At 36.7% G+C, this 22,120-nt stretch overlaps 1 long non-coding RNA gene across 1 annotated transcript; it reads left to right on the top strand.

Annotated features, from left to right (window-relative positions):
• Window positions 1-4,559: 4,559 nt before the first annotated feature.
• Window positions 4,560-5,938, top strand: LOC143616753 (uncharacterized). The gene is made up of 3 exons (XR_013150713.1): window positions 4,560-4,636; window positions 4,808-4,866; window positions 5,835-5,938. It is a non-coding gene; the product is annotated as an uncharacterized LOC143616753 (long non-coding RNA).
• Window positions 5,939-22,120: the final 16,182 nt, after the last annotated feature.

Genomic DNA, 22,120 nt, shown 5'->3' with positions numbered 1-22,120 from the left:
ACCACGCAACCCCCCCCCCCCACAAGCATGCCGTGCCACGCGGCCAAGGAGGTTAGTTGTCGCATGGTGCGGCCAATAACCTGCACAGATTCTTTCGATTATTTTGTTTCCTAGTTCGTTTTTGGTGATAAAACGGTTATTTTTGGACAGAATCTCATGATTTAAGCCCCAACAAAACTAATGTAGACTAAATACATATCCACATTCCACAACCTCTTCATCAAGAACGAATTTTGATGATTCTGTAATTGATTTAGTCATTAAAATATTCGGTTTTTTAAACGAGCTTATTAGCTAAAATTAACTTATGCTTGCATATCCTAAATAAACAAGACATAAATCATCTGCAAAATGCTTTCCTAAACCTTAAGAATTTCTTCCCCACCTGTCACCCTCATTAAATTCTCTGTTTCTCTTCCGTTTTTGCCATATTATTCGAAGATACAAGCTTTGGTGTTTGACTTTGCCATAATATCAACCTTTGACTTCATATTTCGAGCGATTCATACACATTTCGGGTAAGTTGTTTGCAGTAAATAATCTATTATTATTCCTTAGTCAATAACCCTCAATCAATTTCTAAGATTGAAGGTTATTAACAGGTAAATTTAACTCAAACCCGTTTAAGGGCAAAATAGTCAACAACTTTGACTAATCAATTTCTCATGCTTCTGGGCGGAACCGGCTTTCGGTCCAGAAGACTTTTATTTTTGTTTCAAGATTTTAAGGCTACTGACCAAAACCCAACTTTCGACTCGCTGTTCGGATTCTGGTCGGTACCAGCTCGCTTATTTGCTGAAAATCTCGTAACCGGAGTTCTAGATATCCGTTTGGATTGATTTCAGTGGCTATGTTCTTGGTTTTTACTCTGTTTTATTTTGTATAAGTTTCAGGTCTGTTTGGATAAGAAAACTTGTCACGTTAACTTTGCTCGTTTATTTTACCTCTCGGTTTATTCGCTTAATCATCAAGGTGAGATATCATTCCCCTTTTATTTTACTATTTTCAAATGTTTTAGGGACAAATGTGTATATAATTCATATTTTATATCTTATATATACATAAACTCGCAAACATAATTATTGTGTGTATTTCAATTAAATGCTAATTGCTACCTGTTTAAGTGTTTATATTTTATCACATTCGGAGACGTCCATCGGAAGTCTAGCATGTCAGTATGATCATACACCGTCCTAGTAGCCATAGCCTGTGTTCGTGAGGCATGGTCAACCGACAATCACATTATTTGCTTATGGCTTGATTGACTATTACTCACATTATTTTGTTTGCGCATTTATCATTTATCAACTATTCTATTATTGTACATGAAAACTGGTGATCATTTCACTCAACATGTGTTGCTGACAAATCTCTTTATTTTCTACGCATATGCAAGTTGAAAGTTGATTCAAAGCTAAGATAAATAACACATAGAAAGACCTTAGAAAATAAAATAAAGAATATTTGCCCAATTATTTAGGTTGGGATTATTATTGTTATGTTTGAAACTTGTGCACTTTAATTGGAATTTGAGATAAATAAATTAAATAGATATTGTCATATTTTATATTGTATAATAGTACCTTGTGAGTTGTGAACAATCAGTTCGTGTCCTGGCATTTCCACCTTAGGTTGAGGTGTAACAACTAGCATTTAAATGAGTGAACTAGTTTAGTTCGGTTCAACATGGGATCTTTTAAATCAAAAAATACTCCTAGTTTCAAAATAGGTTCAAGAAACAATTGAATAAATAAGACATGCGAGATTCTGTTGGTTGGCTGTATGGAGATTTTAAAGATTTTTTTTTTTTAAAAATATATATTTAGTTTAAAATTGGTATTTATTCTTTTCGTCGTAAAAGTTGTTGGTAGGTAGTCACGTTAATATGTTCGACTCGCTCCGAGGAAAAATCTGAATCATACATAAAATTGGTGAAACGATTTAAGCGAGTGGTTCGTCCGACCTGAACTCGACTATCGCGAGTTCGGTTCCGATATCACAAGAATGTTATCTTTAGAATTCTTATAAGATGGAAGAATTAATGTATGAAAATTTCCAAATCTTAACCGAATGGTTGCATAAGCGAGCCGAGTTCATTTTTATGGACTAATAATTGTCAAATTATTGTTAACAAAGCATCAAGTCCTAAACGATGATACACGACTGAAACATAACATGCATACCTGAGGAACGATCTAGAATAAGAAGATGAGATTTGAGCTTGGACAGTTTGACTTTTGAAGGTCAAACTAAAGCATGAACTCCAAAATGCTAGTTAGGACGAATTTGAGAATGAATGGGGTTGTAGAAAAGGATTAGTAGAGGTTGTAGACTTTTTATATAGACACAATTTCGTTAATAACAGTGTCAAAACAAGTTAATTACAAGCTAGTTAAAAGGGATGAGACTAGGGTTTGATTTGAGGAATTTTATATTATAACACAATTGATAACTAGAAATGATGAATACAAGTTAAATTAAGTCTAGATGCATGATCACAATGTTCAAAACGAATCAAAGTAGCAAGAATTCGGCCAACCATAGTGCTTGTCGTGAAACAAGCTGTAACAGCCGGTTAAAGAGTCCGTCGTACATCGCGATGGGTTTAGGTTGATGGCTCGTGACACGCGGCGTAGTCTGGTCTATCGTGGAGGGAGAAGGCTTCTGTCCCGTGAAGTGCAACAGGCTTATGCGACTATATAGGAAGTTTGAGATTTAACAGTTTTGGTCCTTGGAGTTGGGTTTTGATCAATTATAGGTAAAAAATTCAATAAATATGAGTTACCAATGAGTAAATAACATCATGACAACATATATATCATAATTACCCAATAAATACCCAGTTTATTAATAAATGAAAGTCTGGATTACAAAACGAATCGGGAAAACGAATTCAAATACAAATATGAATTTGACATATTTCACATCTTACTTGTTTATCTTCATTAGGAGGCTTATTTCATTTGTACCTCGTTAATTAGAGTTGTGCTTATAAGTAAATCCAACACTATGTAGGATGTATGGGTTTATGGCCTTACAACTTGATATGGTTGAGCCTTCCAATCAACCATAAATCTTTGCATATTCAAACTCGTTTAACTTCACATGGTTTTCGCATGCACTTTTAACGATGATAAATATTTAATCTTAGGAACTTAATTATGTCCTACATTTCATATTTATTTACTTCAATTTGTTGAGTTGGGACATTCTTGTTGATGATTGGAGAACGTATAATGTGAACATATATTTTAATTTGTATCATATGTATCTCTTTTCATTATCATCGAAAAATGGAATGCATTTACATGTTTTACTATATACACCTAACCTAAAAGATAAAAACTTAATATAAAAAAAGGCTATGTTATGGCTACATAGAACTTATAATAAGAAAACTCAAATCTACCACTTTTTAAATACGACTCATGTATAAAAAACTTCTTTTATCTTTCAATTGACATCCACATGAATTATTCAACAAATGAGATCAAATAATAGATCTTTTACCTATTAGGGTATAATTAGGAGTTCATAACACCAACTATCTGGCTTGTGAATATGTTGATCTCTGATCAAACAAGACATGTGTGATTGTGCTTGTAATTTATAAAGAGGTTACAACATGCAAGACTTGCAATAGAAGCATATAAGATTGTTGCTCTAGATTGAAGAGGTCTCGTAGATGTGTGCTTTGAATTACCATATATCCAATACATAAGATGTCGTAAAAGAAGTAATGAAAAGTTTAAGTAGTAGTTATGTTTTCGAACATATAGTAAAGCTATTTTCCCATTAAGTTGTGAAGTCCACACACCATGATACCAACTACATCAGTAATCTTACATACATGCGTGTATGATATAATCAGGTTATCATGTTACAAAATGTTGCAACGTTATCTTATTGTCGTAACATATTATTGCTAGGAGGTAGTTGCGGGACTATGTAACATTAATGTTTAGGCTTTGTGTTCCTTTAAATCAAACCCATGAAACTCAACAAATAATAGATCCACTTCAAATTAATGCACGCCAATAACTCATGTCCGGCTAATTACTAAACACGTAAATATGACTTTTAAACTATACAAATTGGCGTAAAGGTAGTTGAACAACTCTAAAATCATAACATATAGCCGTCAAAACTTGCATCTATCAACCGAGACTACTCAAGCCATTTTAGTAAACATAAGAAACACAAATTTAAGATCATGTTCATAACCCTAACGAAATACACATTATACAGCTACTAATCTACTATTAAGTAAGAAAAACGAACTCGATTAACATTCAACACAACTTTCTTTCACTTCCCTCATTAGGTAAGGTTACATCGCAAACACTATACTACAACTTATCATCAAACCACACTGTACTATAACTTATCATCAAACAACAAGTACTAACATATACCTACTAAAATGAATAAGGACCGGTATGAAAATTTAACCTTGGAAATTGTTTAGCCAATATTAGAAACCACAAATTCTATATATATGTCGTGATGAGAATAATAAGACTACGCCGTATTAATCTCAAAAACACTTTCTTTAGATACTTCTCACTCTCCACGCTAAAATCTAGGGTTTCAAATTACAACGTCAATTTCTCATCCGATCATTTAAACTCTCAAGGTACAGTTGCAATTCCAGTTCATATAGATTAAATCTGCATGCAAATGTATAATTATTCGCTTGTAGTGTCTAATTGTACGTGTAATTTAAACTCTCAAGGTAATTTGCAAATTTGATGATCATTCGCTTGTAGTGTCTAATTGTACGTGTAATTTGTAAATTGATGCACAGATTAACGATCTGTATAACGAAGGTTGCTCGAAGCTCGATAGATCGTAAATCGGCTCCAGGTGAGTGCGAATTTCGTTTTCTAGTCGTAGATTCTGAATTTTGATGATTATTCGCGTTCTTATTTTTTCTTGTAATATGCTAATTGACCCACAGTTGAAAGATCTTTAGAAGGAAGGAATCTCGAAGCTCGATAGATCTTAATTTCCCGCTAGGTGAGCGATTATGCTCTAATTTGTGGCATTTTGCATCGCTGATTTCTGTGTGAATGCGTTTAATCTGTTTTATGTTCCACTGATAGTCTAAAACTCTACGTGTTTGTTTGTAATCATTTGATGTTTAATTCGATTATGTGTTGATATTTAGGCTATATAGTTACTATTGTATTCGGTAGGTTTTTAATGTTATCGATCAATAAATGATGAGAATAATAAGTTCGAAAACAAGTTGTAACCTATAACAATATAAGTGACCATGTAAACATCTGGCATTTCTTATTTCTGAATACTGTATCCATATGTGGAATTTATAATTAACTACTGATACTTGGTTAATTACAATGTTAAATTTAAATTTAGTCCATATAATTAACCAAATCAGTGATAGTTTACACCATACATACAGCTTATAGAAGTGTAGGAGTTGATAATCATTAATGTGCAAAAATCTTGCTCGAATCGTACAACGCACACGGCACATCACACGTACACTTCTATATATTAGTTTCCTACGCTCATCTGGAATCTGTTTATTCTCGTTATAGGAGGTAAAGTCCTTAGCCGATATAGTTTGACTCATTGTTAACTAATCATGTTAAATGTTTTAACTGATATAACTGGATTCCTTCATTCATAGTTTTGATTGACATCTTCAATCATTGTTTATATCTGTATTTATGATTTATGATCGTTTGCTAGATACACTGTTTCTCAAATATCGCGATTAACGTTTGCTTCGGCATATTGTTTATGGAAATTGGATACTCAGATTTGGTAATCTTTAGGATATGAGTTTATTTATTTTTATACAGATAAAAGTGTTTGATTTCTTAACATCATAACTGCTGAAAATGGACCCGGTGAACAAAGAAGTAAGGTCCGGCGCAACACTAATCGATATTGAACTGCCGAAACGGGCCCAAAGTGTCCGTTCGCATGTGACTGTTCCCCCGCCACCTGGTTTTGCACCATTGACTAACAACACTCCTCGAGTTGGCCTGATCAATGATCCAACTCAAGACATGGTTGGACAGGTTGTAACAGGCGTTGTTCAGGGAACTTTTGATGGTGGTTACTCGCAGTTAAGATTGGTAACTCAAGCATCCCATTAACGGGTGTGGTTTTCAAACCGGGGCACGCTGCCCCAATAACACCTGAAAATGGTGTCGTACCGCATGCTGAAATGAACAAACGGGCTGAAATTCCGATCCCAGCGGACATCCAACCGAAACGTAAGCCTAAACAAAAGTCAAAGGAGAAAAATATGCAACTTGTTACTTATGTCGGTAACGGCCTGACCCGATGGATACAACCCTGTCACCACCTAAAACCAACTACGGGTTATCCTCCTCGGTCTCACAAGTTGGTGCAAGAGGGACCGTGGTCCCAGTTGTTCTTCAACCGAAGAATCTATCAAACAATATATCCAGGAACCAACCTGCACCTCATTTGCGGGCCTCAATAAGCAAGCAGGTGCAATCGGTTATGTCATTGGCAGTTTACCCACCGAGCGGGTCAATAAGTCAACCGTCTGATTTTCCAACTAGCTCAAATATTGGTGATATGAATGAGCCACCTTTTGTTGAACCGTTGCAAACCCGACACATGGTTCAACATTTCCAACCACCACCTGTGTTTGGAGGCTTGCTGCATGGTGGGACCGGGAGAATGACATATCTTTCTAATGTATGAATATTTATTATTACTTAGCAATTTACTTTCTTTTATATATTTATCATTAACAAGTCTTTGACTTTTGAATGTTGAAAACTTTGGTTGTAGGCTGTCCAGCGTGGTGCTAACAAGGTTGTCCAATACGAACATTTTAAAAAAGGTCATCAGGTGGGAAAGATGTAAGTTCATTGACGGTGTACGGTGTCTGGTCATGGGCCCACATTAGGAAATTGTTTAATTTCTTATACATGTTTTTTTCCGTTATGCTAGATTATTTCATAAAAAAAAGGTACTTTGTTTTTCTGAGATAGAAAAGATGGTGGTTGTTTTAATGCATGCAATGGAAGATATTTCCATTGGGTTATGTTTCTTCTTCTTCTTGTTCAAACACATTAAATCTTGAAAGGCGGCAACATGGGTCAAAACGTCCGAGCTAAACACATTAGGCAAATTTTTTACAAAAAGAAATCTATATTCATTTGTTCGTTACTTGTGCATTAGGTATATAGGGTGGATGAACGTATTTCATTGATAAAACGTTATAATAAGTCACGTTTCGATGATGAAGAATACAACTAATTTGACCGTTTGAACTTATGTAACCTTACGTAAGTTCAATGTTTTGACGAGTATTTTAAATAATTTTCACCAAATTTAAAGAAACCCTAATGGCAATGGCTTTCTTCTCTTTCGATCACCTTCCGTATAATCCGTCTGTCGCCGACTTCCAACCTCCGCAGCTTCAACCTATGTTATCTTCAATCGATCGAACTTAGTATTCAAAAAGAAGGTGACTATCCGATCTCCGACGAATTAAACTTATTGTCTGTTACAATCATTAACGGGATTGTCGGTTACACTTATTGTATCGTCCGGCAAATTAAATTTATTGTAATGCTTTCGTTTTAGATTAATGTTAAATAAATATAAGGTATCATATTTGTCTTACAGGAATTAGATTTAGTTGTGATCAAGGCATCATATAGTGATTTTGTTTTGTATTATTTTCATTTAACATTTGGGTGAAATCAAAACTAGGGTTATGTTATTTTGTTTGTTTCATAGGAATTGGGGTTTTTAATGCCAAATTGAGGCAATAGATAGTGATTTGGGTAATTTTGTTTCAGATTTATAATTATACATCTATATATATGATTGTTTATTGGATTATATCGAAACAGAAGGCAAGCGGGCAACAAGCTGCGCCGCTACTCCTTTTTGAATCGCAAAACCCAATCTTTTAAAAACTATATTTGCTGATCTTGGAGTCATAACATTACTATGCATGACCCGTTGAACACGGGTAAGTAGCTCCACAGCTTCAGGCACGAGGAAACCAAAAGTGTCAAAAGCAAAAGGAATAAATACACGCCAAGTGTTCGATGAAATGTCTTTTTAAGTTTTAGTATCGTTTTGTCATATTTTATGACAACTCATTCCTCTACTTTGAACGGCTCATGGCCGTGTCCGTTCCGTGCGTTTCATTGTTGTTCGAATGGTGGAGCGGGAAATAAGGGGATTTCTCGTTTGATCTCTCATCTCAAGAGTGTGCACCTTACTAAAGAAGAACGTAAAAGTGTGTTGCGGGAGGCGATCTCTACAGACCATGGCTTGTTTTTGAAAGTGGATGAAACATTGAAGGTGTTGGATCAATGGTTGTGTGGGGATTGCATGAACCTTCAGAGCTAGAAACGTGCTTGTCATCACCCTGATGGCATTGTGAAGTTTAACGATCATCCAATTGACTCGGATACACACATTATTGGGATTTCGAAACCTTTTATCAAGGGCCCCGAGACAACTGTTCATGAGTCCTTCGTGTTGGATGTCTCCCTCCTTGATCGTGTACTTAAGGCACCTATCGTTACCGTCAAGAATATCCCTCATAGTTGTCGGATGGCCTTTTCGCAAGCTTTGAAAACAACACTCTATAAAGTGGTTGCTCAACCAGATTCTGTTGATGCGTTCGTTAGGCTGTTACTTCTTCCTCGTTGCACTTTACATGTGTTCAGACCCAAAAATAGGCACAAAAGCATGTCCGGGAATAGAAAAGCCATGCAACATAATTCGATAATGAGTTCTTTAGCCACATGGGGGAAAGTTGACGGTATTACCATGTTAATTAAAAATCTGTTAAATGGTTCTAGTTTGAGGTCCTTAGGCCAAGGTGACATGGATATTCAAAAGGAGGGGGATCTTGTCAACAATAACGTTAAACAGTGTCTTCGAAAAGTTACGGATGGTCACTTTACTGCTGCAGTAAAGGTGTTATGCTCATCTGGTGTTGCACCTTACAATTCTGATACCACAAAGGCTTTAGAAGCTAAACACCCGTACAAGAAGCCGCCAGCTATGCCGAACATGACTTATTCCGAGCCTCCTCTTGTGGCAGAGGTTGATAGTGTCCTTGGTTGCATTAAATCGTTTCCCAAAGGAACTTCGTGTGGGAGGGACGGTTTAAGAGCGCAACATATTTTGGATGCTCTTTGTGGAGAAGGGTCGGCTATTGCCACTGACCTCATATGTGCTATCACTGCAGTGGTTAATTTATGGTTAGGAGGGAGATGTCCGTCTACTTTGGCAGAGTTTGTCGCGTCTGCTCCTCTTACACCGCTTTTAAAACCCGACAACGGGATCCGACCTATTGCAGTGGGTACTATATGGAGGCGTTTGGTTTCTAAGGTGGCTATGAAAGGGGTTGGCAAAGAAATGACCAAATACCTTAATGATTTCCAGTTTGGGGTTGGTGTGTCGGGTGGTGCGGAGGCCATATTACATAGCGCCAACAGGGTATTGAGTGAGCGCCACACTGATGGGTCTCTTGCAATGCTTACAGTTGATTTTTCTAATGCATTTAATATGGTGGATAAATCAGCTTTACTTCATGAGGTAAGGATCAGATCCCCTTCTATTTCCTTGTGGGTGGAATTTTTATATGGGCAGCCATCAAGACTATATCTTGAGGATGATAATATTTGGTCCACCACAGGGGTTCAACAAGGAGCCCCATTGGGACCACTCCTTTTTTCCTTGGTTTTACACCCCCTTGTGCATCAGATTCGAGAGAATTGCAAGCTTCTTCTTCATGCCTGGTATCTTGATGATGGGACAGTCATTGGAGATTCAATGGAGGTGGCTAAAGTGCTGGATATCATTAAGGTGACGGGTCCAACTTTGGGTCTTGAACTGAATATTAAGAAAACTGAGCTATTTTGGCCTTCTTGTGATGGTACGAAGTCTCGTGATGGTTTATTCCCTGCTGACATCGGGAGACCATTATTAGGGGTGAAGCTTCTTGGGGGAGCTGTTAGTAAAGACACCGGGTTTATTAAGGGTTTGGCAAAGAAAAGAGCTACTAATGCTGTTGATTTGATGCGTCTTCTCCCAAAACTTGGTGACCCGCAGAGTGAGGTACTTTTGCTTCGATCATGTATGGGTATTGCTAAACTTTTCTTCGGTTTGAGAACATGCCAACCTGTACACGTGATGGAGGCAGCGGTGTTTTTTGACAAGGGATTGCGTGAGGCGATCGAGGACATTGTAGTTTGTGGAGGTCCTTTCTTTGGAGACCTCCAATGGCGACTTGCTTCCTTACCCATTAAGAATGGGGGTTTGGGGTTGTATTCGGCAGTAGAGGCTTCCTCTTATGCGTTTGTGGCCTCGAGAGCCCAATCGTGGGTGCTTCAGGATCACATTTTGCGAGACAGTGGTATATGTGGGATGGATTCTGATTATTCTTGTGCTCTGGCTTGTCTTCGTGATATGATTCCAAGCTTCGATTTTAGCAGTTTCTCTAACAAAGAGACCGCCCCCTCTAAAGCCCAGCATGCATTGGCGAGCACTCTTTTTAGTAAAATTGTTCACGACATGGAGTCACACTTTAACATGACAAGCAGACAAAAAGCCATTTTTGAGTGTCTACAAGCACCACATGCTCAAGATTTTCTTCTTGCTATCCCTATAGATGGGTTAGGCCAACATATGTCTCTAGTGGAGTATCGTAGTATCCTTAAGTATCGCCTTATGATTCCTCTAATTCCGGTTGATGAGATATGTCCTGTTTGTTGTAAAGCGTGTTTAGACTCATATGGGGAGCACGCGGTGCACTGTAAAGAGCTCCCGGGGTTCAAGTACCGACACGATCTGGTTAGGGATGTGTTCTTTGATATATTTAGGCGAGCTGGAATTTCTGTTAAGAAAGAAGCACTTGTGAATTTCCTGACTGACCCATCGGAGGGAAGATCATCTCTTCGACCGGCTGACATTTTGGTGTTTGGATGGATAGAAACACATGTGTGTGGATTTAACAGGGGTTTCTCCTTTGGTGGGCTTAGGGAGTAGTGGTTTCGCGGTCGGTCAAGCCGCATTAAAAGCTGCTTCAGGTAAGGTGGCAAAACATGAAAAGGCGTGTCTTGACAACCAACATGTATTTATTCCTTTCAGATTTGTTTGTTTAGCCTGTCGGCTACTTTTGTTTGTTGATTTGGGTAAATACTATTGTGCGATCACAAGTCCACACGATTTTATGCTTTTAATCCTCTTATCAATTTCTTTTAATTCTTCAGATATAAGAAAGCAAGAAGCAAATTCCACATATTAGATTGAGGAAGGTAATTTTTTCTCAATTTGATGTATTTTTATTGCGTCCTTTTATGCTCATTGAATATTTTCATCAATATCAAATAGATAATAGTGGTTCTTTCGTCAAGACCAAATATATGACGATGGTTATTTTGATCAAATAACACATGGTCAAATAAATACATGCTTTAGCATTTAATGGAAGATTTGTTATCTTAACTAGTAGAGTAGTTTAAAGCTCAACCTAATTGGCTTTTAAGGGATAAGTAAACATATTATTTCTTTTTCAGTATGTTTTTTCTTTTATTGTTCTGATTATAAATCTTTGGCAAGAGGTGTGCTTGGAGATGGTATTGACTATTCACTCATTATTGAGTTTTGGAAAGGTTTTTTCAGAGTTTAAGACCAACACATGTAAGACTTTCAATCAACATTGGTATATATTTTTAAACTGGTGTGGTTATAATATAGAAGTTCAACATGATTTTTTTTTTTTCTTATTTACTTTTTTTGGACATGTCAGCTCGGGCTTTCTATCAAACAAAGTTGGTATATATCTAATTTTGTTAAAGAGACTTTTTCAACAAAGATGATTTATCTAGACCGCTTACATACGACCAAGAAAGAATTTGGGTATACCCTTTTGTCGAGTTTTATGATTTATCTAGGGTTGTCTCACTACGTATATTGGCTTTAAACAGAGTTGCTTCCCTATTGCAACTACAGTTGCTCTTAAGTAAGTCATCATCTTTAAATCTCTAATCCTTTATATTTAAAGGAGATAATTCTCAATTTTTGGCCAATTACATGTTTATTTTGCTATTTTGTTGGTTTCTTTGTTGAAGAAACGTGGATCTACTCACTGGTAGCAGATCTACTTTCCTCGGGTGTGATTATACTATTTCACCGACGGTTCTTCTGGATCAGTGTTCTTCCACCTACAAAATGAACAGCGCCGTTACTTACCCCTCAGAAAGGGACAGAGGGGTCCTCTATGGGGTAACCCTCCGGCGTGAGAATCAGTATATTTGTGGAGAAGATAATAGTGTGTCAGAGAATCTCAAGAGTATTTGCTTAATTGCTCAATACCCTTTGGTTGTGAGACTGTGTGATTGTATGTAACTGACTGTGAATGAATGTGATTCAATATGATTGAATGTGTGATCACTGCTTGTAACTGTCAATGATTGAGTGTGAATGTGTCATCAAAGTGGAGTTGATGCTGTATTTATAGTGCTAGGGTTACCACCGGTTGGGCTCAACCTCGTTGGCTTCCTCCAATCGCACTGCGCCACGTGTCCTCTGGGACACCTGGCGCTTTCTCGTTGGTTGTAATCACGTGGTAACACATGTGTCATGCTGAGTTGTCGACCTTTCATTTGGCAGCTATCAACATCAGCATATTCTTTCTCCTTAAAAAGATGCCTTCTGGAAGGTTGTCTGACGTGCACAATCAAGGTTGCCCTAATCCTGATTGGGATAAGGACGAGGTTGATTATGCGCACGTGTGATATGCGCCCATCCTGAGGATGCGCGAGATCTTCTCTTTATTCTTACGCGCAGATGTGATATGCATGAGCATGTGATATGTGCCGCGCGCTGATGCGCTGCGCGCATATGTGATGCGCGAGCATGTGTGTCTGGGCAGATGTGATATGCACGAGCATGTGATATGCGCCGCGCGCTGATGCGACGCGCGCATATGTGATGCGCGAGCATATGTGTGCCTGGGCATATGATGCCTGAGGATGTTTTGTATGCGCCATGCACATAGGTTTTGGCTTTGTGTCTTCATAATGTCTTTATCTTGTGGGTTGACCCGCCTTGCTCGGTTATGACACCATGTTGGCATCGTCCAGCTCTCTAGGTTTCCTGTGTTATAGAAACCTTGCAAAAAGTCATCTGGATCTGTTGTGCCATCATATTTGCCCAGACCACTTGGCATCTTTGTCTTGTGCTGGATGGGAGCCTGCGCGATACGCGCAGTAAACTTTGAGTGTTTTACCAGGATGGCTGGTCTGTAGGGCGTGGTTACGTCTACTTGCCCTCTGACCGGTGGGCTGTACGGCATGTGCAGATCCAGATCTGCTCTGGCTCCAGGCGCCATGTTCACAGGCGCGCGGAGCTGTGAGCCTCCTGCATGAGTATCCCGTGTCTTCCTCATGCTATGCACTTCTTCATCACTGAACTCAGTGTGTGCAGTGTGAACAGAATGTCCTTCTTCCGGCGCGCGCGTCCTCTTTGTAGTCTGCTTATCAAAAGCTTGCCTTTGTGTTTGGTCGGCTAGCTTCTTCTGCTTGACCATTTCGTTGTACTTTTCAATCAGACGCCGCTGCTCGTTTATGAGCCATTCATTCGGATCATTTGCTTCATCTTCTGGACCCATTGGTCCTTTCAGCTTCGCGCCGGCCATATTTTGTAACGTGAGATCGTCTGGAGGAGTTTCAGTCTGGCCGTGAGGGGTTGTGACGAAGGGACGATTGCTGGTGGTACGCGTAGAATCACGCGGAACCCTCAGAACCTGCTGTCCGTCGTTAACACCCTCACGTTCAATATCCTCCAGAGCTTGATCAACGTTACGAACTCCAGAAACCATGGTGATTGATTTTTTTTTTTTTTTTTATAGATCTGATGAGATCTGATTGCCGTTTGTAACAGTGGATGGCGCCAATGAAGAAACGTGGATCTACTCACTGGTAGCAGATCTACTTTCCTCGGGTGTGATTATACTATTTCACCGACGGTTCTTCTGGATCAGTGTTCTTCCACCTACAAAATGAACAGCGCCGTTACTTACCCCTCAGAAAGGGACAGAGGGGTCCTCTATGGGGTAACCCTCCGGCGTGAGAATCAGTATATTTGTGGAGAAGATAATAGTGTGTCAGAGAATCTCAAGAGTATTTGCTTAATTGCTCAATACCCTTTGGTTGTGAGACTGTGTGATTGTATGTAACTGACTGTGAATGAATGTGATTCAATATGATTGAATGTGTGATCACTGCTTGTAACTGTCAATGATTGAGTGTGAATGTGTCATCAAAGTGGAGTTGATGCTGTATTTATAGTGCTAGGGTTACCACCGGTTGGGCTCAACCTCGTTGGCTTCCTCCAATCGCACTGCGCCACGTGTCCTCTGGGACACCTGGCGCTTTCTCGTTGGTTGTAATCACGTGGTAACACATGTGTCATGCTGAGTTGTCGACCTTTCATTTGGCAGCTATCAACATCAGCATATTCTTTCTCCTTAAAAAGATGCCTTCTGGAAGGTTGTCTGACGTGCACAATCAAGGTTGCCCTAATCCTGATTGGGATAAGGACGAGGTTGATTATGCGCACGTGTGATATGCGCCCATCCTGAGGATGCGCGAGATCTTCTCTTTATTCTTACGCGCAGATGTGATATGCATGAGCATGTGATATGTGCCGCGCGCTGATGCGCTGCGCGCATATGTGATGCGCGAGCATGTGTGTCTGGGCAGATGTGATATGCACGAGCATGTGATATGCGCCGCGCGCTGATGCGACGCGCGCATATGTGATGCGCGAGCATATGTGTGCCTGGGCATATGATGCCTGAGGATGTTTTGTATGCGCCATGCGCATAGGTTTTGGCTTTGTGTCTTCATAATGTCTTTATCTTGTGGGTTGACCCGCCTTGCTCGGTGTTGAGGCGGGTACATACCTCTTCATTTGTTATTATGGCTCTGGCATTATTATTTTTATTTGTTGGACAGCTTTTGGCGATAGGTTATTTTATCATGGTTGGTTGCCAAAGTAATCACAGTAGTGCGGTTGGAGGTAAATATCATACCGGTTATGTATATTTGATTATTGCTTATGTCTATTGAATGAAGTATTAATTATTTTAGCTGTTTTTACTATACTCTACTCAGTATGACCGTTTATGCTATTTGGTTTGTTACTAATTGCTTCCATTGTATATATAATTTTAGTTAGGTCTTCATATGTTAATGAAGACGATGTATGGGTATATTCTTTTTTTCTTTTTATTTGTTTATTTGTAATTGTCAAATGAAAAATGGGTCAAATGTGTCAAAAGAGGTATAATTCATGGATTTGGATTATTATTGCAACACCAATATTGTATTTTTCTTTTCATTTCCCAAATCAAAATTGAATGCATTTGTAATATGTAGAACCAGGACGTTTTTAGGAGCTCTCTTGGTGGATGACAGGTAAGTAATCTACTATTTATTTATTTGTTTATTAATAATTTTATGAGAAAGATCATTTAGCTATTTTCTAACTATAGATCATATATCATATGACAATGGTGAAGAAAACCCGCTGGACATGCATGCAAGGGATATATGCACTGCCTTACAAGTTGTTTAAACCGCTAATCGAAACTTGATTACATTTTCGGTTGAGTAAGTTGCAAATAAGTCATGGAAATTGGTTTGTTCTTTTATTATATTTTTACAATAATTTTCTACTTTTAGTGATAAAAGGCAAAGACATGGAAACGTTTTTTTCGTTTTTTGAAAAACAAATGTTAATTAAGCCAAACCGGCAAGATTTTGAGTTGGTAGGTTAATGAAATGGGTCTAAACATCTCATTTTTATTGGACGTGGTGGGTTGGGTTGACTTGCAAATATTTGTCTTCCATTTTTATTATCTATGTATATTTACTATTTAGCAAGAATTTTTTGGTCAAAAAAATTGCTGTGAATTCAACATTAATAGGGTTCTGTTTATGGAACTTGTGAAGCTTTTTTTCTATGAATTTGAGAGTTAGTATACTATCCATTATTAAAATTCAAAATGTGGCTACTTTCTTTTTATTATTAATTTGGGATAAGTGCACAAAATATGGATTGTAAGATAGGTTAAACTTATTGTTGTCTTTCAGTTTGACTTACACTTTCCCACTTTATCGTTGGAATTAACAAACCGAAAAATGAGGAATGCATATTTTGACACGGATGGCAATTTAGGAGTTAAACAAGCTTTGGATTTATAAAGGAAAATTTGAAATACAAGGACAGTTTTGGTATTTACATAAATACTTTTGTTCAGTTAGTTTTGATACGAATTAAAACTGGATTCAATTTGGGAAATTCTCATAGTTTTGTGAGTTTTGGATTTGGTTTTAATATAATTTAAAAAATGTTCCCTTAATAATAATATTAGAGCAGCACGGATATTGTTTCACAAATTTTGTCTTTCATACACAGCCTCCACCGCAATTAGTTGTTTCGACACAGTATCAAGTTGAAATAGAAAAAAGTTTTCACAATTTCACTTGTTTTGATCGCTTAAGACTAACAGAACAAATTTTTTCACAAGTTTTAACAAAATCCAAATTAACCGAGGTTTAGAGAACGTTTACATAAAATAACATTAGAGCAGCACGGATATTGTTTCACAAATTTTGTCTATAATTTGTGAAACAATATCCGACAAAATTTGTGAAACAATATCCGTGCTGCTCTAATGTTATTTTATGTAAACGTTCTCTAAACCTCGGTTAATTTGGATTTTGTTAAAACTTGTGAAAAAATTTGTTATGTTAGTCTTAAGCGATCAAAACAAGTGAAATTGTGAAAACTTTTTTCTATTTCAACTTGATACTGTGTCGAAACAACTAATTGCGGTGGAGGCTGTGTATGAAAATGTTTAAAGTTTATGGGTTTCAAATGTGGCATAAAAATATTTCTGGGTTGATAGAAAATCAAGAACGACAACTATAAAAGGAACTGAAAGGCACATTGTTTTCACTCTTTCATTTTTAATGTATTGCATAACTTTAATTGTTATCCATTTGATTCCTTGAGAAATTTGGTATATTTTATATCTTTGCTTGATAATTGTATACGTTCTTTTAATATAGTTAATGTTACGGTTACATTGCAGTTGCTTGACTTTTTATAGTCCCTTCTTTTGTAGGAGAAGCCACGCTTGAAGAGCGGTGAGCAAACCTTCGTTCTAAAGTGATCCTGAATCCGAAGAGTTTGTTTATGAACAGACTTGGTTTAAATATTGTTGTCCCAATATTATCTTTTCGAAATTATAGTTACAACTATGTGTATGTGTAATTACTAAAAGGCAACTTGTAGCTTCTATAATATACATAGGTTTCATCTTTTAATATTTGAGGACCATAAAAATGACTTTGTAATAACAATTGATAACGCTTATGATATGCATGGTATATTAATATATATGGAGATACTCATCGGATATTGTTTTATTTATTTGATGGATCGACACATGTTCAAACCTATTCATTTGAGTTTCTTGGTTACATGTTAATTTAACTTTTAAAATTTTATAGATCATATGCTTAAAAATTATTTTTATTAGTTTAGATAGACAAGTAAATTTACAAACAAAACAACAAATATGATTTATAAGAAAATATTTAGTAGCTTATGAAAATTATGTTTTAATCTTTTAAATTTTCTTTGTAAATATTTACTATATAACATCATGTTTTTTAACCTTTCGTCTTTTGCTACTTTCTATCCGTATAAATATTAATTGTAATTATAAATCATGTTGTCTAAAAAACAAATAAAATATTTTCTTATTGTTTGAGATTATTATGTATTAGTTTACTTGACGATTTCTATATTTTCACTTGTGTTATACACGGGTCAATAACCTAGTAGCTCATTCAATCTGCAATGAAAATTTTAAATTAATGAGTCACTAGCTTAATTTTAGGTTGTTGTTTGGGCCACTAAAACTAAAAATGGTAAGATTTTTTTATGTTTTTTTTTTCTTTTCGGTCTTTATATTTTATTCTTTCTGTCAAGTTCAAATTATGGATGATGAAGTTCAAATTATGGATGATGAAGATAAGTAATAACTAATGAAGGTAGCCCACACCTCTCCTTAAACGACGTAGTTTCATTTCCATCATTTGTAAGTGTAATTATGGAAATACCTAAATGGAGTTTAACTTAATATCATTATGTTAGTAACCAAGGCTCGTAAAGTAACGTGACATTTAATGAATGTTTATAAATTAATTTATTAGCTGTTCTACATTCATATAACTAAATGAAAGAATATTGATACATACCTCGTATGGTCATTAATGTTCGTGAACATTTGTTTACATTTAGTCATTTACATTTAGTTATGTTCATTTGTTTTTTTTAATTTTATATAAATAATCATCCAAAGTTATTGTTACTAAACCCATGTTTAGCTCCAAAAGCCCAGCCATATGACCTGTGGGCATGGAAAGGATGCCATGGACATCAAATTGAACTTCAGGTTGACATACCATATCACATAAACCTAGTCTTATTACCATCAAACTACATAAGCCCTATAATCCGTTGAGGCTCATTTTCAAATGTCTTAGGCATATGATACCGAGTTTCAACTTCCGGTACTTGATAATAAACTGATTCTTCGGTTCGATGACAAGACTCGATAGTATTCTTCAATAAAATCAACCTATTCGAATAATGTCCATTCAACATAAGCAATCCTCCAAAGTGAACATAGTTGTTTCAATTATAAATTGTCCCATTCAGACAAACTAACCGGACAGACACTCGTAGCCCACATAATCATGCTCCAATCCCAAACGGCCAAAAATTTATGCTAGAAATTTACAATAGTTTAATCTTGAATCGATCAAACATAACTTTGTAATAGCATGTTACCACTCGAAATTGTAGTAATTTATCAAAGAAACATAGTAAATATAGGAAGAAATCAACCAGCAATCAAGTTGTCGAAGTTTTTATCTCCCTTTTTATTCATAAATTTAGCAAGGTCTTGTAATGTTCTCAAAACTAATAAACTCCTATCTTCAATAAATAGTGCCTCACCCTCGGGCAATAGATACCCGCGAATAATCTGCCCAAAAATATTGTCACCAAAATTTTCAAGAAGAATGTCCCTCTTATTTGGACTATTCCAAAAAAAACTTTGTTTAAGAAAAGTATATGTAGATGTAGTTAGTAACAGTTATAGCATATAATTTATTAGACCGGGCCGCCTTCCTTTTCTTTCCTAGGCCCAATACATCTATTTTTTAGTGGTCCAATAATATAAATCCAAAAATATTACGCCTTATTTCACACACATACTGATAAAACCTAATTCTCCTATAGTTATCTTATAAGAGACATTTATTTAGTGGCAAGTAGCGCCGCATGCAGCCATTGACAACCCTAACCGATAAACTCTAGCTTACCAGTGTTAGAGGAAAGCAACCGGTCATATCTGAGGGTAGGAATTATATATATATATATATATCCGTTACTTATATGTTATTCTTTCTTGTTTTGAGTTATTTCATTAGTGCGAATTTCGTTTTCATTTTATCATTAACTTTCAGTTTTGTTACAAACTGGCTAGCTTACCTTTAATCGGTTTCAACATGTAGGGGAATAGAGATTGGATATATAAGTCAGTTATAACATGTTGATCGTTCATAGCAGTATAACAAGCATGCGGTGGATTCAAATGGTAATATTAACCTTTAGAGTTATGAACCATATATTCCTTAACCTGTTAGAATGTTGAATTACGTCACCACAAATACACGGAATATTAATTTGCTTTTCTTGCATGATGCTATCTTAATCTCCAAAACCACCTTCTTCACAAGCTCCTCACTCTTAATGCTAAAATCTAGGGTTTCAAGTCACACCGTCAATTTCTCATCTGATCATTTAAACTCTCAAGGTACAGTCGTAATTCAAGTGCATGAATTTGCAAATTTAATCATCGTTCGTTTGTTTACGCGTTTAATTGTTCGTTTGCAAATTGATGCATAGATGAACGATCCGCAGAACAAAGGTTGCTCGAAGCTTGATAGATCGTAAATCTCTGTTAGGTGAGTGCGAATTTCGATTTCTAGTCATATTGGAAACTTTGATTCTGAATTTTGATGATTATTCGTGTGTTTGTGTTTAATAGTTCGTGTGCACGATCTATAGATTGTAGGAATCTCGAAGCTCAGCAGATCGAAATTTCACGCAAGGTGAGTGTGAATTTCAATTACTGTTAATTATTATGCTCTAATTTGTGTTATTTTGCATCGCTGATTTCTGTGTGAATATGTTTATTCTGTGTTTGGTTATAATCGCACCTCGATGTTTAAAGTGATTGTGTGTTGAGATCTAGGTTTTGTAGTTACAGTTGTATTATGTAGGTTTTAATTAATGTTACTGATAAATGATGAGAAAAATTTACTAATGTAATAAAAGAAAGCATTTTTTGGACACATGTTGTTCACACAGCAAGCCCCCCTTTTAATTTTCACCGCATGTTATTTTTAAACATGTCATACCTCTCATTCAAGCATCAGACGATTACATTTTGTGAAGAGAAGTTGTCTATGGTTACTGGACGGTTTCTTCCCCATCATGTAAGGCCCTGTTCCCGATAACCCTACTTTGGTGTTGGATTTACTCATAAACACAGTTCTAAAATCAGAGTTAATTTAAACTTTCGCGGAATAATTTAAAACTTCAAACATCACATTACAAACATTCATTTTTGTCTTAACATACAAATTGTCTTTTCATAACATAACATAAAATAGTCTTGACACTTCTTCATGGATGCCAGTTTCTTTAGCTCGTGCCATGTGTCCCTCCTCAAGCCAGCCGCCTCAACCTATCTGCCTGCGTGCATACTAAAAGTCAGCTATGCTGAGTGAGTTCTAGCTAATCAATTTAACATACAATACTTTCCTATCCTTACTCATACGCGTTCGAAGATACGTATTCATACCTTACTTTGCTATTACTTCTTTCACACATACTTTATATACATGCATACGTACTTACATACTTTCTTTCATAAAACCTATGGTATACCATAAGCTATTCTACATTAAACATCACAGATATTGTAAGGGTCTGGTCCCTATCATCACAGATATTATAAGGGTCTGGTCCCTATCATCACAGATATTATAAGGGTCTGGTCCCTAACATCACAGATATTATAAGGGTCTGGTCCCTACTGCCTTGAATAACCATACATTTATCATACGTGCATATTTTACCTGTCTCATGTATATAATAGTATATATATATATACATGCTTATTCATACTATCATTATATAGTAATAATATCCAATACATAGTCATACACGTATCATACACTTATCAATTAAGTAAATGTATTAACTATCACATAGGAATATGCACACAGCCTCGAAAACATTTCAAAGAGAAATGGGGCTAGAACTCACCTGGAGTCGATTTCTCTCACCGTTAATGGTAATTCCCTTCTTTAGTTGTGCACGGCTAATTGTACAATACATTACGCGTGTCAATTATCTATTACCAATACTTCCTACATCTAAATTTATGAAACCCTCAACTAACGGGGGTCCGAGGGTAGCGCCCCTGGTAGCGGGGTCTAGGGCGGCAGCCCCTAGCAGGGTCCAAGGGGCAGCACCCCTGGCTGGGCTCGGAAAAAATTTATTTTTGTTAACAGTCCTTTAACAAAAATGCATCAGAAAATGACTTTTATAAAATTTCACATGGAAGAATTTCGCTTCGCATACAACTGTTTCGCTTCACATGGAACTGTTTCGCTTTGTATGGAACTGTTTCGCTTCGCATGGTCATGTGATGCGAAATTATTGATTTCGCTTCGCATGGCTGTGCGATGCGAAATTCCTGCTTTTCGTCGTCTTTACCATTTTAAAGCCATCTTCCGACACATTCTGACCCCATGCACCTGATCCTGAACCCATATCTCTCATAGTCCAACGCCACCTTTTCATCTTAAAGTGTACCCAAGAGGTTATAACTTACCAAGTTTATATTTTGCTTACATTTTACAACCCGATCTATCATTATATCTGTTTGCATGACGATTCTAACCATAAA

This window comes from Bidens hawaiensis, unplaced genomic scaffold (genome assembly GCF_021521415.1).
Source record: "Bidens hawaiensis isolate Kalapana, Puna unplaced genomic scaffold, B.hawaiensis_p1.1 tig00049607_1, whole genome shotgun sequence".
NCBI lineage: Eukaryota > Viridiplantae > Streptophyta > Magnoliopsida > Asterales > Asteraceae > Bidens > Bidens hawaiensis.
The sequence above is the reverse complement of the archived record's forward strand: the minus strand, read 5'-3'. Positions and strand labels throughout refer to the sequence as shown.